Raw genomic sequence first — 19,347 nt, 5'->3', positions numbered from 1 at the left:
TTTGCAAAGATAAAATAATGTTATTGAAGTAAAAGTAAAAATACGAAAAAGTAAAAATAAAAGTAATGAAAATAAGTACTATTATATGTTGTTATTTCTATAATTAATCTATTTATTAAATCTTTAATTTCATTAAAAATTTCAATATTCATCTCTTTACATTACAAATACATACAAAGAAGAATTTATATGTAATGCAGTTGTGAATAATTACATATTATATTATATCATTTGCTTATCAAGATACATATGACTTGTGTTTTTTTTTCAAAAGTTTATCGATTTTTTTTACCAACCCGCCAACTTCTATATAATATAACTATTCTTTTCCACGTATATATTAGTAATCGGTAGTGCCATGTTGTAAAATGAAATATTCATGAATGACATATAACGTATTTATTGCGTGTTAGGTAAAGGTTACACAAGAGACTTCACGCATAGGGATGTAATAACATTATGCCTATAAAATTATATGTGTGGTAACATTTGTTTATGTCAAAATGTGCAACATTTACGTTTGTAATAATTTAAATTCATCGACTGTGCATAATATCAACCGGTTACGCCTACGATTGCAATGGGGCAAAAATCTTAGCTAAATGATGGATAACGATAGATAATGATAGTTAATAGGGCGGAAATGACGAGCAACCATTTACGATGTCACTAATGTATATGTTTTTATGCAATAGAATCTTTGTTCAAATCATTTTTTTTTTTTTAGTCAAGTAATCGTTTTGCCCAAGGATACCGATATTATCTATTTCTTTCTGCGGATAAAAATAAATCCGAATAAATTCCATTCCGTTTCACAGTCTCAAGACGTATTAGCCCAGAAGAAAAATCTGAAGCGTTGAAGTTGTTTTAATTGGGATTAATTTAATTTAATTTTCTCATTTACAAATAAATGAGAAAATTAAACAATTTTTAATTTATATGAGTAATTTATTGGATGTTTAATGATAATTATTATTTAAATAATTTTTTTTTGCTATTATAATATACTTAATTATGTATAATTTAATGATTATTCATAATTTAATTATTATATGATTAATAATTTTATTACATTTTTTTTTAATTTTATTACATTTATTTTCAATTTAAAAAATTGAAAACAATTTAAAAAATTAATAATTTTTCACGAAAAATAATTGTGAATAATTTTATTTAATTATAAATAAATATATAATTTCTTTTTATTATATAGTCTATTCTATAATAATAATGTATATTATATATATTAAAGAAAATATATTTCTTTTTTTCTTAATAAAAAAAAAAGAATATGATATAATAGAAAATACGTTAAATATATATATGTTAATCAATCATGTAGTTTAACCATGAATATATTCTGAAATGTCTAAAAAATATAAATGTCCACAAATATATAAAATGAAACAAAAATTCAAAATAAGAAAAATAAGGAAGTTAAAAATCACATCCATATATTGTTCGACGATGTTGCTTTTTCATTATAGAAATTGAATTTATTCGTACACAACTGCATTGGTATGAATCTACATATTGATAATATTTGGAAAATATACGATATGGTTCTTTTTCTTTTCTCTCTTTTCTTTTTTTTTTTCCACGAATTGCGGTCTCATGTTTGCAATTAACGATCGAATTGCCGTAAAACGATTCACGATCGAACGCAACACAAACATCCGCGCGATTATTCGGGTTAGACGAGACGTAATCCCAGTTCAGGCCGACCTGGCTTTCGAGCGTCATCGCGCGTCTTTCATCGACGTATTTTCGGCATCATGCCATGGACGGGCTGGTATAATATGCTCGAAGTGCGTCATAATTAAAACAGTTGAATACTATGCCATGATGCACTCGTCAAATGGTTATGACGATCACGGAAGGAAGTTGTAACAACGTGGTTGAATTTTCGCATGAACTCGCTCGTGGAAGCTTCCGTTGTTTTTAATCTTTCTTATATGCACACATACGTCTCGTGCCCTTTTCTCAATTTTTATTTTTCTTCTTTAGATATTTCTGTCATATTTTTTTCTTTGTTTCTTTTTTCCTTCTTTCTTTCTTCTGTGATGTTCCTTATTTTACTTTTTCTTATTTTTTTTTCTATAAGTACATCTCTTATTCTTTTCTTTCTTTTTGTATTTTCTATCTTTTTTAAATATTATTGTCATATTTTTCTTGAAATATATTTCTGCTTGTGTTTATTTTCTTTCTTTTGGGGTATTTTTTTATTTCCTTTTTATTTTTTTTTTTGCATGTCCTATTTCCTGTATGTTTATTATTTTTTTTTGTATTTTCTTTTGATTCTTAGAACGTCTGTTTTCACATAATTTTTTTCATTATTATAGATGTTTATTGTTCTTTTATATGTTTTATACATTTATTAGTATTTTGTATATCTTTATTATATTTTTTTTTTGTCTGAGACTTTTTTCTATTCTTCAAAAAAATTTAATTCCTTCGTCTAATTTCTCTATTATTTTAAAAACAAGATCATCGCGCGTCATCTTGTTTCGCGGTATGATTCAAAGTTATCAAGGTTTCTTTTGATAGATAATTTTTTGAAACGATAATTATTATGTGTTTTGTTCGTCACGCTAAAATTATGATTCATTATTCGTTTCTTTTAATATTGTAACATTGATATTTGATTTCAAATACAGTATATTTAAGAATTTGATCGATTTTTTACAAGCAAATAATACATATTAACATATCAAAAATACATATTAACAATTTATTAAATCGTATTAAATTCGTATTAAATCTATAAAATTCTATAAAATATAATCTATAAAATCTATAAAATTCGTATTAAATCTATATGGATTAACGACAAAATTAATGTGATATAAATTGAGAAATGTTATGGAAATAGATGTGATAATTTATTAATGTAATATTATCGAAAATAATAATAGAAATATTATTTAAAGTAGTCATGTAATCAAATATTTAAATGAAAATGAGTGTCTACTTTTATATGCTAATGATAATTAAAAGAATACATATTGAACTATAAAAAACGTAAAACTACTGCATAAACTGTTAGCATTATTAGAAAATCTAGTAATAGGATTAGAATAATAGGATTACGAAGATTGGTCTTAAACTGACGCTCGCGCGAAATAGTGTAGCGTTAAGAACAAACTTAAGGTTAGAAAATTCTTTGGCCTTGTTGATTTTTAAAATTTATTTATTCTCTTTGTTGACAATTTTAATTAATCAATTAATCAACTTATTCCCCGTATAGAAATTGTAAATAAAGTCTAGATTGTAGATTCTAAATTTATGTAAATTTATAAATATATTTTTCATAATTATTCTAAAACTATGATTAGATCAATTTTTTGATTCTTTGAAAATCAAAGAATAAATTCTATTAAAATATATGGATGTAAAAACTTCTTGTTGTGACAGAAACAAGAAAAATCTATTAAGCAAGAAAATTATTGAATAATAATGATCGCTGGGAAAGGTCATTCTAATCTTCATTTTATTTAAATTTTAATAACAGTTAAAAGTTACTATTATGTGTGTATCAAAACTTTAGTGTTTAATATTTCTATTCTGTCTTTTTTTATAATTGTAAAATATCTATTGATTTCTAAATAGAAAAACTCTTTTTATATATATTTTTTTTATATAAAATATTAATTATAAGCATTTAAATTGATTGATTTATATTCAAATAGCAAAAAAATATATATTTTATAAATTTTGAAGGATGCCCTAAAAAAATTTTAAAGATGTTTTCTAAAGATTGCACATCATTTTATAGCAGAAATTATCTTAATGAGTCTTAGTGAGTTTTTAAAATTTTAAATCAATTTATAATGTACACAATAAATAATAAATTTGTCAGAAATATATTTTAGAAAAAAATTAAAAATCAATTTAAAAAAGTCTACAAAATTATGTAAAAATAATATGAGAAAAAAAGAAGTTGGCAATCAATGGATTAATTGAAAAAACAACCCGGACCTGGGGTCAGTCTGCGTACCTCCAGACTTTTGCGCGTCGTGAGTTTAAAATAGCGGATCATATGCGTTTCCTACGGCTCACAAATGATTTCTTAAAATAAGTAGTCCTATAGTTTTGCCTTTTCTCTCCAAGTTCGTTTATTTTATCTACATCGAGATATAGGGATCTATAGTAAATTCATGAGACCTTAAAATTGAAAGACATTGAGGATCATCATGACAGAGCTCATTATGCAGACATTGCAAATGTTCTCATTAAGAACAAAGAAAAAATTAAAATTGAATGATTATTTTTTTAATTTTTTTCAATAAAAAAATTTATAATTACAAAATAAGATATTTTTTCTTAGTCTATTCTTGTAGAATAAAATTTTATTCAACGAGTTAACTCGGATATCTGATTTTGTATAAAAATAAATGTTTGTTGTGTAGATAAATTCTATTTGAATAATAAATGACGAATAATAGGTTGTTTGTAATTTTGTAATAAAAGTTTGTAATAAAAGGATTCTCGAATTGTTGCGATCGAAACATCAATTTGTTTTAACACTATAATCGAATAAAATGGCGTTGTCATCGATTTATATGAAGATTAAACGAGAGTAGAATTTATGTGAGATCTACGAACAACATTTTAGTCGAATGTAAAATGTTGCAGAAATGGAAAATATTTTTTGAGGCTAAAAGATCGTAGTGAATCATATGTATTTTTTATGAGTCAGTTTTTTGAATTTATCTTTTTAGTAATTTTTAATAATTTATTTTAATAATTTATTTATTTTTTTTATTTTTTTAAAAAAATTAAATCTATCTTTTAAATAGAATCAATAATAACTCTTTAATTTGTATATTTTAAAAAAATTTCTATAAAATTCAAAATTTTATATTTTATATATAATTAAAATTTATATTTTATGTTTGAAAATTTAAAATATGGAAACACTGAAAAATAAATTATTATTTACTATTTTTCTTTTTGTGTACTTGATTATAACATTTAATCCTTAAAAGTACTTTGACCAAGATACGATAAACAAATGTTTCGTAATAAGATGTTTCGCTTTCTCTTCAACTTCAACCAATTAACTTTCCAGCTTTTTACCTCTGTTGGTTAGCTATTATGATTTCACTTTCAAAGTATAAAACTGTACTTTATCCATTTATGTCATAATAAATTCGAAATCGTTACGGATTTGTTGGAATCAGTTATCCAATAGCGCTGATGAAATAATTGATGATTTCTATGTTCTTTTTTATAGTTTTTTTTTTATAGTTTGCAATTATTTTAGCCAAGACAAATAAGACTTTTTATTTGACGATAATAATGAAATTGTATATGTGATATTTTAGAATAATTTGAAATCTATTACAAAAAATTTCATTTAAAAAATCAAAAAATATTTTTACGGTTTTATTACTCGTTATGATTATGAAAATCTATTATTAGAAACTATATGTGACAAAAGTTCAGGAAATCTTTTAAAAAAATATAATAATTTTTAAATTTTATAATTTTTATACTTTATAAATATCATTCATTTAATAGAGGCATTGTTAAGCATTTTAAAAATATTTTTGTATTCAGTTTTGAATGGCAAATAATTGTCGAATATTAATCTTCATATTTTAAAAAATTGTTAGATTTATTGGAATTTCGATAATATATTTTTGCTTTGAAATTGAAATAAGAAGATGAAAAAAGATTTTATTGATAACGAGCTTTTGTTTGACTATCAAAGTCTGGACATTATCTTCATCTGGTACACACATATATATATATATGCACATATATATACATGGATATATAAATGTTGACAATTGTGCCGAAGTTGCATAATGAAATTCAAGGCAATTTCTGACGTCTTCAGTTCGAAGTTCGAAATTTAAAAACTTTCGAAGCATCTTCAAAAATTTTTACCTCTGATCTTTGATTACAAATCATCTTGAAAATTTTAAGGATTTTTTGATTGCATTCACAAATTTAAAATTAAGTTAAGATTATCAATTGTGATTTCAAAATAGTACGATGTAACAAATAGGAAATAAATAATTCATTAATAGTGAATTATTATTTTTTATTTTATTTGTTTAATTATTAACGTATGCAATATGTTTATACGAATCAAATACATTAATGTGATATTTATTTATGAGATCAATATTTTTTTTCTTCATTATAAAATGTTTTTCTTTCCTTACAATATAGAATTGAAAAATTATGAAATGATAATAAATTTTTTATGAATCTAAGATTTGTATCTAAGACTGTAATTACAATAATGATAAATTTTGATTATGATGAAAGATTAAAAACAGATCTAAAGGATCTAGAATATAGAAAATGAAATGTGAATTTAAAAGATAGCTAAGTCGAAATAATAATAAATTGCAAAAAGTATCATAATGTATTATTATTTCAAATAAATAAAAATTTTCATCTTATACTGCGAAATCTTGAATAATTTTGAAATGAACAAACACTAATTTAATTTATAAATCTATAAATTAATCTATAAATCCAAATATATAATTTTATGAATCTATAATATATAAAGACTTTATTAATATTAGAAAATTTATTTTATGCAATCTAATTTATAGTTTAATTTATAAATCTAAATCTAACATATGTAAGAAACTTTAGTATTACATGTAAACTTTAGAAAACAAAATTATACAAAATCCAATATGTGTTATACATAATTTAATTTATACATCTAAATTTAATTTCAAATATATACAAAAAACTCTTTAATGTTACAAATACAAGTTTATATTCTAATTTATAAAAATTTTACAATATAATAATTACATGACAATTTTAAAAAGCCAAAAGATAATCTTCAAAAAAGAAACAATATATATACAGAGCATTTCTAATATTATCTCCATCACTATTTCAAGGAAGAAAAAAACAGAATTACTCCTCAATGTCTTAATCCACATTATTCAAGACATCCTCAAGGAATCAAGATTCCCATTTTCCCTTCCTCCCCAAATCTAATCTCCACAAATTACACTCGATTCGTTGAAAAAAATGGTCGAAAAAGCGTATTACAAAACTTCGTTTCGCGGAGTGAACAGCTGCACTAGGTCACGTAGTCAGGATATTCGACTGTGCACATGGTTCCTGAGCGGTTTTGACACAGTCCTGGTTGACGTCATCGAATGACGTCAATCCAGGGCCCCTCCGGATCCCCCTAACCCCCTTTCAACCACGCTTTATCGCGTCAACGTAAGAAGACGCAGCCACCACCGCCTCCGTCACCTCTCGGCCCTCGAAAAGCCAACCGATACGGTTTAAACAGGCGAGATTTACGAAATGCTACTACGCTCGTTTCTCGGTGACGGTCATCTGCAAATAGAACACTCGAATCAAAGCTGAAATAACAGGGTGTGGACGAGAGTGAAGATTCCTACGGGAGAAGAAATAATGCCGGATCCGTGGAATATAGTGGCGTGATGAAAAAAGAAATGGAAAAGAATATATCTAGGGAGAGGAGAGAAAGGTCGTTGTCTTTGGCGGATGGGTGGAGGTTGTGTTGTGTGGGGTGGTTGCACGACGAGAGATTGATATTTCTCGAGGTCGAAGGTGTAAAGATTGTGTATGTTGAGCTTGAATTCTGGATATTGTGATAGGGTGGATATAATAAGAAATGGAGTGTGTTTGGGAGAAGATTTGGAGGAAATTTTATTTTAATATTGATTTAAAAATAGTTTGAATATTGTTGATTATTATTTGATGAATAATATATTTTAAATGTAAGAGAGATATTGTGATAGGGTGAATGTAAGAGAGGAAAATAATAAATTGAGAAATCGATTATTCGAGAGAAATATTTCTTTCTGAAATAACAGTCGGAGCAAATATTGAGCAATAATTCTAGTAGTAAATATAAACATTTGATGCTGCATATTTAAAACTAATTATTTTCAATTTAGCAAATAAATAATAAGTAATTTATTTCATGAAGTGATAAACTTATTATCTCAAAAATAGATTATTTCTTAAATTATTTTAAAAAGTAATTTTAAAATACTATAAAAGAAATTCCTAAAAACTTTTAAGTCTGATTAGGAAAGAGTTTAATCTAGTAATTATTAATTTTTTTTTTGAACAATTATATGTGGTTTTGTAATTATATTTTTTAGTAACATTTTTTAAATTCTTTTCATTTTTAGTGTATTTAGAAATTACAATCGATAATACGAAATTTGTAATAATTTGTTTATTGCAAGTTAAAGAATTAAAATGTATTAAGAGGACATATAATTCAATAATAAATGAAACTTGAATTTATATTTTAAAATGATTGATTTTAAATTCGTTATCATTTTATATTCGTTAAACATTTTTTAATTCTCTCAACGTATTATGAATTTTAAGAATTTTAAATTCTTATATCTTAACATCTCATTACTTCATTTTATTATGTTCTCTTACGGTCTAATCAATATTCTCTACTGAAAGAAATAAAAGATCGTTTACCTTAAAATTTAAATATTTTAAATACATCTTTTAAATAAAATTTTTATTACTGTTTTTTGTTAAAATAAAATTGTTTATTTCAAAATATTAAAATAAATTGAACAATTAAATTGAACAATGTTAGAAAAATAGCTTTTTAGCAATTAATATATCAAAAATTAGTGCTTCAGATATGATAGAAAAATATTTGAAATTAATATTTTTCATTCAAATTTTTTTTTCAAAATTTAAAAATAATTTCATTCATGTGTTTCATTCTGTACATCTTCTTTCTTTATATATTCGAGATAATACGTATATACAGTTTCAGAAGGTTGATTCTCCTGATCGAGAATAATCTGGTTTGTACGTTGGCATATCGAGTTCTGAATCCGTAACAGATATACACATATATATATGTATATAAATGTAATAATGGAGTACGTATTAGAAATTCGATAGTATGATACATTTACGTAATTATGTAATTAATATTAGAAATATCAAATAATATACAAATATCAATATATACAAATATATATAAATATAAAAAAAATATATTAATTATAAATATATTTATAAAAATCCACATTCTAATTATTATATTTTAAAAAAACTTTTTGAAAAATTTTGAAAAAAACTTGTATATTTTTTATAATTGAAAAAAAATAAGAAATCTATACTATTTGGACGAGTATTTGATAGTTTCAGTGTTAAATTAAAAGTTAATTAGATTACATATATTATCGATTATCTGAAAGAAAGTCTTTCACTCTGTGAATTTTTTTATTCTGTGAATATTATATTGGAATATTGGGTGTTGGAAATAAATGATCTGTAACCGCAGTTGGGATAACTGCAATGGAGCGATAGGGGATGAAAGTTAATATAGTTATTGATTTTTTACTGCGAAAAAAATTGTTTTGTAAAATCGTTTTTATATATAATTTATAATTTTTAAAATCACTGATATTATTAGTTTCTAAAATATTGTGCAATTATATTAAATTATTATGCAATTTAAATAATATTTTTATTTTTAATATTTTTATTATTATTTTAAGATTATTTTAAATCAAGGATAAGAATTAAGATCAGATAAGAAAGAAAATGAGATAAGAAAAATTATTTACAATTATTTAATAAAATAAAGCGCAGTTTATAAAGTTATCGAAAAAAGTTCTCCCTTTAATAACTTTGTTCAAGAACTTTGAATCTTTGTCCCGATATATTGATCGATTGTTGTGCATAAATTATAATAATTGGAAGTTAATTTTTCAAAAGTTACTAGACTCAATTTTAATAATGATTTGTTGAAATGAATGATAGATTAATGAAAGAATAATTTTATAAATATAGTTTTATTTCTCGTGTTGTTTTTTTTTTCATATTGAATACGTAGTCTAAATTATGAAAAACTGCAAAATCAGAAGATACAGGAAATAACTGTAACGATCAAAACTATAGTGAGATCCTTTATTTTATAAATTTTTCAATTTTTTTTAGAACATGAGATTTTTTATTGTATCTTCATTTACAATAATGATGAAAGTCAATGAGGAAAAAAGGAAATAGCGGTTCGTTAAAAAAATAAACGTTGTACGCAATTATTATATCGACGTGATGTGGAATATTTTCCAGAATTGTTTTCTTAAATCGACATATCTTCTGTATAAATTTGCGATTGCAAAATTAAGAGGAAAACCAGGACAATATTGCAACGTAAGCATTATTTATTGGTTTCTGTAATTCTGATTAAATTATTATTCTTTTTTTTTTTTTTTTAGATTAGAGAGTAAGTATCTAAGTAGCTAAAAAAAATATAATGAAAGATAAACTAAAAATTGTTAAATCATGATGGATAAAATTAAACATTAAAAATAATATTACATGAAATAAATTTTTGTTGATGCAATTTATTATGTTTATTATTCTTTGTTATTTTTTAAATTAAATATCTATTTATATATTTAAAAATATGTAAAATACGATTTTTATGAAAAAAAAAAATATAGCCACGAATAAAACATTATCAATTAGTAAATATTATAAATTAAAAATAATGCGATATAAACTTTTAATTTTTTTCGTCTATAATAATATTTATAATAATTTATATATTTTTTAATCTTTTTGAAATTTTTATTTTAATACTTATTTAAAATTAATTATTAATTTAAAAAGAAAAGAATATTATATTATAAGAAAAAGTGAAAATACAGTTTATCTAGTCATTTAGAATATCCCTTATTTATAATTTTCAATTTAGATAATTCAAGTGTGTATGTAATCAAAAACGAAAAACTTTGGAGCATGCAAACATTTACAATTCTACTGGACGAATGCTTCAGAGAATTCGGATAGTTCGTGCAGTTTCTTGCGAAATTTCCTAGATACTGCAAGATCTTGAGCATCCTGATTCAAATTCGATATCCCAAATATTCGCACGTGCTCGGTTCTCACGCCTACTATCTCCCTGTATCGTATACAAGTATCTCTCTTCTCTTGTCAGAACTTGGGATTTATTTCGGTCGCCACTTTATCCAAACTTATGTCACAATCGCGCCTCGACGGATATTTCGGATAAAATCCAGGCGCCTGGGGAGAAATTAGAACTGCCGGATCAAAATTTAGCTGTTTGGCGACGATATTGGTCTCGCCTATTTGTGTCGAAAAATTTTGATATTAAATTTAGCAGATTGAAAAATTATGTCCTATATATTTAATAATTAATCTATGCATAAAAACATAGATACAAAGTGTTACAATATATATTACAATATTTTTTTATTCGTTCATTATTCTATGAATATTATATTTTTTTTTTACAAATTAAATTTCCACCTCATTGTTCGATAAACTAATTGGATTATTTTTTATTTTAATCATCATAGATATCATCATTATTTATTTATTTTTATATAATATAATGAAAAAAACATAAATAAAAGTTGTAATATTTCATTTGATATTGTAAGACATAAATATGGCGATAAATTTAATAAGAATATTGCTAGTATTCTTGGATATTGCGAGTGAAAAAATATTTATATTTTACGACTTCCTGAATGACCCTGGTTGAAGTAGGAATGATTAAAACCAGAAGATTCTTGTAATGAACAAAATGTAAATGTATATTATTTGATTCGATTATAATTCGTAAATATTTATAATAAAGAAAAAAAAAAAAAAACGTTGATAATGAATTAAAGATTATTACGTATTCTGTTTTCTTATATATATGCACAAATACATATTATATTGGGAAAAAATTGTCTTGTTTGGTTTATTTATTTCTTTTAATTAAGCAAATATTGCGTTTTCCTTGATATTTTTTAGAATTGTCTTGTTTGGTTTATTTATTTTTATCCATTAAGCAAATATTGCATTTTCTTTAATATTATTTTATAATTACTAAAAAGTAGTAATATATTCATAATAGAAATAAAAGTTGGAATATTTAAAAATTAAAAAAAAATGGTATAATAATAGCTTAAATATTATCAATCTTATATGATTATATAAAAAATCCATACTAGATATATATATATTAACAATTACTGATTAATCTCTATTTATAGATTATCTATATCTTTTTGATATATGTATTCCTTATTGATTGACAATATTTTTTTTATTTAATATTTTTATAATATTATTAAACATTGGTAAGATTATTTAAATATAAATATAAAATGAACAGGAAATTGCGAAAAAAAATTTATAAAAAAATGATGATAATAACGATTCGAATAAATATTCATACGTACGTATAAACGTATATTTTATTGCATACAAAATTACAATTATTCATAGATCAACAACTTTAACTTCATCTTAGTTGATCAATGTTATATATTCTTTTACGTCACACTAATATCGTTAAAAGGTGATAAAATATCCATTAATTGTATAAATTACCCTAATTAAACATATTAAAATTTATAGATGTAATTATTGTAAAAAAAATTGCAATGATAATGACTTAAAAGTTTAAAGTTTATAGAAAAATAATAAAATATTAATAAAATAATAAAGAAATGATATGCATTTTCATTCATAAGTAAAAAATATTTTCAAGAGATATTAAAAAGAGATTATATAGAATTCATCGTAATATCAGAATATATGAAAACTCTTCAACGTGATAATATTTTGATATGTACGATCACGATAATAGGAAAGTAGTTTTCCAATTATAGAATAATGGTCTGAATAATGGATTGGAAACAATCAGCCTTGATCTAATTTTTTATGAAGATAGTGCATGTTAATTTAGTTAATTTTTAAGGATCAGGTATTAAAAATAAGTCCGAATCTTTGCATAAATTATTTTATAAAAATGAAATTATTCTTGAAAAGAATAGAATAAGTTTGTATATTATTATTTTATAATTCGAAATCATATATTTGTTATACAATTTTTATCTAAACAAATTATTATTTGTATGACAAAATTTTAATTTTAATTAAAATATAACTAATACTTTTGACAACAAATAATTTAATATCATAATATTAAATTATATTTAATAATATTATGCATTTTAATATCATAATGTTATACAATTATATAATTTATAATAATGAATATAGTTTAAAATTCATTTGTAGGAAAATATAATTAAAAAATTTTCCATTAAAAATATTTTTATTAAAAAATAATTATAAAAATTGTTAAACGAATAGACAAAATTTAATAATGGTTGTCACAGGAAAAGGAATACTTAGAAAAAAATGAAATCGAACAAATTCGTATGAATATTTATGATCAATGAAATACCATTTTTCTGCAGCCTCAAAAATGGCGAAATATTTAGAAATATAAACACCTTGATGGGCAATAGTAAAAAATGTATTTAATTTCATTCGTAAAATAACATTTCATTCGTTTGTAACATAAAAAGAAAATTGCTATAATTCGTGTTCAGAGAATCCACAAATATTTTCTCTCCTTGTAAAAGATGTTTTGCAGGACAGATTTTTGGCATCATTTAATTTCGTTATTTTTCAAGAATAATTGATGGCTAATATACACTTTCGGAACATTGAGATTAAATTCTTGAATTTCTTAAAAAACCTTGTACCAATAATAAATCTGTATGCTATAGAATAAAGCTTTTTTTAAAAAAGGACGATCTTTTCTGATATAAAATAAATATATATATTTTTTAAAAAAAACAAGATACATTTTAATTTTATTATGAACAAAATGATCCATGATGATTTTGTTTTTTATTTTAATTAATAATCATAATCATGAAAGAATACTATAATAGAATAATGACATTATAAAATTCATTTTTAATATTAACTATTTAATTTTTTAATAAAAATTTTTCTTCAATAATAAAAAAATACGTCAGAATAGCAGAAGAAATTACTTCATAGTTTTTTTATAAAAGATAATATAGAAATTTTAAGTAATATATTTAATAGTTTAAATAATATACAATTATATTATTATGATAAATAATAAATAATATACAAAATTATTCTGAAATTTTTTAAAAAGAAATTACGTATGAATGCTAGAAACGAACAAAGAAAAATCAGAAAACCAAAGCTTTTTTCATCGACAACTGTGTATTTGTAACAAAATTAGCACAATTACTAAAATGACTCATCTTTCATGTAAATAAATTCGTTTTTTTCTTTTCATGTAAATAGTATATCTTTTTTATTAAAAGATGAAAAGGAAGCAAAAAATAAATTAGATTCACTGAATGAAAAATCGTCATCAAAACGATCGAAATTCAATTTATTATGATGATAATGATATTTTTCGAGATAACAGAAGTAGTTTGTTTTTTCAATCGATTGGATTGACGTGCACAATTGGTAATTTGATTTCTTGAACTTTTGAATCATTCTTTGTGGATCAATTCCAATACCGGGAGTAAGAAATTTGCGTCATTTGATTTGCGTAATTTGCAAAAATTCTGAAACTTGATACCATTTACGTATAATACGATGAAACAGAATAACTGTAAAAGTTTTTTTTATTTTTAAAACTTATTTGATTGATGAATCATTTTATTTTCTGAGAACGAACATTTTTTATTAAATAATTAGAATATATTATAATCAATTTTTATTAAATATCTAATTAAAGAGAATTTTTTTGATTTTTTTTTTTTGATTTTTTGTGATAAAAATAGAAAATGCAAGAAAATAGAAATTTTTATTCATTAAAATAGCTATCCTTACTTAGTTTAATACAAGAAAAGATTATAAATATCGATTTTTGCTGGATACTATAATTTTCTTCCTTCAATGTGACAAATAAATAAATTTACAAATGATTGTGATTCAAGTTTATTTTTATACGAAAAATCTTCATCTTTTTTTACGTGGATACACGTAGATACGTGGGTTTATATACTTTTTCTATATAAGTATTCATAAGGGATGTAATAAGCTGGAGTGTACTAATTACACTTCCTGTCGCTTCTATTATTCTTTTCTATTCGTTAATTTAATGACAGACGCATAATAAGCATGTATAGATATGAATTACTCTTGTATATTAATTAAAGTCAAAGGTCTACTATGTCTACTATGTGTGTAACCTATGAGTTTTTTTTATATATCTTGACATTTAGAAGTTCTATAAAGTTTATTAAAGAATATCATTGTCTTAAGCTACTTTAATCATTTTATGTATTTTATAATTATTATTAATATACTATATTAGGATTTATCTTTTATATATATATTTAGATAATATTATATTAGATAATATTATAAATAAATTATATAGGAATCAAACTAATACAGTCTATTAAAATTAATCAGATAATTTTTTAAAAATTTGATATTAAAGGTTTCATATATTTTGACTAAAATTAAGAATTTTTCAAAAAGAGATCTATCAAATTATTTAGAATTAAAGAATTTAAAATTAATTCTTTAGGATCAGAATTTAAAATAAAATCAAATGCTGGATTCATTATTATGTTTGAATATAATTTGATTAATTATGAATAATTGAAGTAAATGATCTACTTCTACTGATTTAGATTTTTTTGGAAAAAAAAAAAAAGAAAGAAAAGATTTGATATTGGATCATTAATGACGATATTTGATAAAACTAGATTTTATAATACATGATCTGTTAAAAATTTTAATCTTTTATGCTGAATACTTCGTATATAGACTTTTAATTATTAAATAACAAAGATAATAATATAGAATATAGAATAATATAGAATATAGAATAATAAATATATTATATTTTTCGATAAAATAACTCTTAACTCTTTTTATTTGTAAATAAATTTTTTAAAATCTTATCTATTATTTTTTTTTCTCAAAAAAAAAGATGATCTTTATTTACGAGAAAAAGACGACGAAGATCAAGGATCAAGGAACGTATTATTGTATGCAAGTATAGAGTTATTAGATAGTGCTAGTTACAATAGTACGTAAACGAGATTATAACGAAATCTTATTGTCGCGCATATGTAAATTTACAAAGCATGCTTCGTGGAACAGGTATGTTGGGAAATTTCATTACGAACATTAAGCGTATTTTGTACTTCATTGCCTATCTAATCAGAAATATTGTAGCTTTAAATTTTGATACGTATTTATTGTCACGAATTTGGAGTTAACATCTGTTTACGACTAAGATAAATTGTGATGAAAAAATTATAAAAATTATTAAATTCATTTTTTGAAAAAAATAAAAATATTCAAAATTTATTATTAGAATTATATTTTGAATATTTGGAGAAATGCAAAATATATAGAATATAAATAAAATGATATCACATATTTATAAGTAAATTAATGTGCATAAAAATATTAAAAAATCAAAGTAATTGAATTGTAAATAAATTCTAAATAGATTTGACAAAGAAGTTAAAATAAGAATTCTAAATAGATGAATACCTCTTTCTCGATTCCAATTTCTAATTTTTCGTATGACGTTAATCTTTTATGTTGGCTCCTTTCGATCCGTCATGGCCGATTATTCGTGACAAAAGTAGCTTGACGTCAAAGTTCAAGATTGAGCAATAAGGATTGTGAAATTCCACGAAATTTTCTCTAATTTGTACAAGTACTAAGTTTTATTTGTGTGAGTAATCTAATAGACAGGTATATAAGTACATTATTGTTCAAAATTTAAATCTTTATTGGCCAAGGGAATTTGTATATTTTTCCTTAATAATTCCAAATTGTAATATTTGAATTTAAAATTATAAAAAAAAAATCTATAATCTACGATTTATATATTTTTATCGGTTTATTAACAATATTAATCAATCACTATATCATAAAAATATGTTAAAATACTTTCTTCGACTTCTGTATCTATGTATACATCAGCACTTGATGCGCTTGTACGATGTAAAATCCACTTGAAGAGTTTACAATACAGCTTGTGCACTCAACCTTGAGAAAATAATTATGAAAAAAAAAACGAAATACGAAATATTTATTATATTCTACTTATTTATATACTACTTCAATAAAATAATAATCCTTTCATATTATTCTTTTTTAATTCTTTATAAATTAAATAAAAATTTCTAAAAATAGGCATTGTAGCATAATTATTATAATTTTTCTAATTTCCTAATAAATTATAAAATTCAATTTAGAATTTCTTCTGAATTAATAATAGTTTGTAGAATAGATTAACACTTATTTACAAAAAATTAAGATTAAAAAATTATGTGCATTAAAAAATGAATATGATTCTAATCAAAAAAAAAAAAATAAATAAATAAAATTATCTACTTAACAAAAATATTATCAAGTATTAGTCTTCTTTGCACTATTCAATACTTATCTATTTTTCAAATCATTAAAAATAAATGAGATGATCAAATTATTTTGTTCATTTTGCATATCCTATTTTAGACTCAGCTTATTTTTTTCTTCAATTTACTATATTTTAATTTAATATATTTAATTTATTTATTACATTACTACATTATAATTTAATATATTTAATTTATTTAATCCATATTATTATAATGTGTTAATTGTAAAAGAAACTAAATAATTTCAGAAGTTCTGATGCAGCAATTCGTATTCCACAATATTTTTCAACTTTCAAAATTTTAACGTCAGCAAAGAAGGAAACTAATCAAGCATACCAAGAGGAATTCCAATGTGCATCGATTCTATGCTTCAACAATCGAGAATATTAATTCGATCGATCGGTCAGTTGACATGTCTGTGTAAATTCGTCCATGTATGAGTGGAATGATTTATATCTGTATACATGTTTGTCCATATACATGGCCACGTGTAACGTGACAGGTTTGTTCTTGGACTATTACTATGCACCGATCGTTACGACGTATGACATTATAGTGGTATCACGTGAGAGCATTCGTGAAGAGATGCGATCTCGAGAACCTCGAGCATGCACCAGAGTTCGATCCACTCCGAGTTAAGGGGATTGTACGAGGGAAACCGAGACGAAACCTTTCTGTACTTCGAGTACGAAAAGGTTTCACCAAGCCTGACGGTGATTTATTTAATTCGAATTCCAGGGGCAACATCTTTGAAAAGCTAATCGTTCAATGATTCGAATTAAAATCATTTTTCTTTCTCATCATTCAACATCAGAATCAGAATTCAATCATTTAACATCAGAATTCTAGTATGGAATTTTGCTAAGGAAAATGACATGTTGTGATTTTTTTAATTTATTATTTGTAGTTCGATTATCATGGATATTTTTTTTTAATAATGCTGATTAATTAGTTTTTATCGAGTATGATTAACTATGATTGCTGTTTTAGTGGATTAATAACTTTTTTATCGGAGCGTTGAATGTATAATGAATATGAAGTATTCATAATAATATACATGGATAATTTAGTAGTTTTATATAAGTTATAATATAATGTAATAGTATAATAAATTTTTATAATTTTCAAGAAACGGAATAATTGAAGAGTTTTATTTTAAAATTTATATATGTATATGTAGATAGCACATGTCAATTTAAAGGCATTCATTGTAAGTTTATTTTAAGACTGTACGTCTTACTTTGAAGGACGTCGAGGGAGGTTCAGATAAGATTGGGTTCTTCGACTTAAATACTTTTGTAATATTATTATTATTAATTAATATAATTGTCTTTTTTTCCAAGTAAAGCAAAAGATATGTATGTAAATATTAATAGATAAAGTGGTTGCATGACAATATCTTCTTTAAAACTTGTTGATTTTAACAAGACTTTCGAGAGATGCTTTTAAAATGTTTGTAAAATATTATTAGATATACTTAAAATATTCATAAAGTGTCTTTATCTGACGAAATTGTAGAAAAATTATGATTTTCTATAAATAGAAAGAAATTTTTTTTAATAAAAATATATATTCTATCATGATTCATGTAGATTACTACATAAACTACAAAAGAAAAAGTTGGTGTTACACTTTCTAATTTTTTAGAGAACAGTTTCAAAGTTTTAGATATAGTTTTAGATTATTTTCCTGTACATTTATGATGAAAATGATTATATCATGGAATCTATCAAAGTTTTCAGTATTTTATCTTTGATACATTAAAACAATTCCTTTTATTTACGTGACATAAAAGATAGGAAATCAAAAAAAAAAGAAATTATCTATTCTTTTTCTTATTCTTACTCTCAATTACATTCATATTTATGAAGATATAATTACGAAACATTGAAAGATCATTGAATTTTAAAATCTCTAAAAAAACAGGAATATTGTTAAATATATTTTATTTTTGGTCTTTGAATATTTTTCTAACCGACATTTAGAATTTAAATAATATAAAATAGCTTAGTTTCTCGATTTAAGTTTGACATTTGTGTCACTTATGTAGGAGTAGCGAAGAATGTGGGTGGTGGTGAACGAATAGGTCACGTTTGCTTGATAATTTTTAAAGCAATAAGTTATATCA

At 23.1% G+C, this 19,347-nt stretch overlaps 1 long non-coding RNA gene across 1 annotated transcript; it reads right to left on the bottom strand.

Annotated features, from left to right (window-relative positions):
• Nucleotides 1-6,905: 6,905 nt before the first annotated feature.
• LOC102681520 lies at nt 6,906-18,367 on the bottom strand. The gene is made up of 3 exons (XR_422475.2): nt 17,556-18,367; nt 16,747-16,845; nt 6,906-7,332 (listed from the first exon to the last, which is right to left on the bottom strand). It is a non-coding gene; the product is annotated as an uncharacterized LOC102681520 (long non-coding RNA).
• Between the last annotated feature and the right edge of the window lie 980 nt (nt 18,368-19,347).

The sequence above is a fragment of the Apis dorsata genome, unplaced genomic scaffold (assembly GCF_000469605.1).
Source record: "Apis dorsata unplaced genomic scaffold, Apis dorsata 1.3 scaffold_523, whole genome shotgun sequence".
Taxonomy (NCBI): Eukaryota; Metazoa; Arthropoda; class Insecta; order Hymenoptera; family Apidae; genus Apis; species Apis dorsata.
Note: the sequence above shows the minus strand (reverse complement) of the source record. Positions and strands in the feature narration are given on the sequence as shown.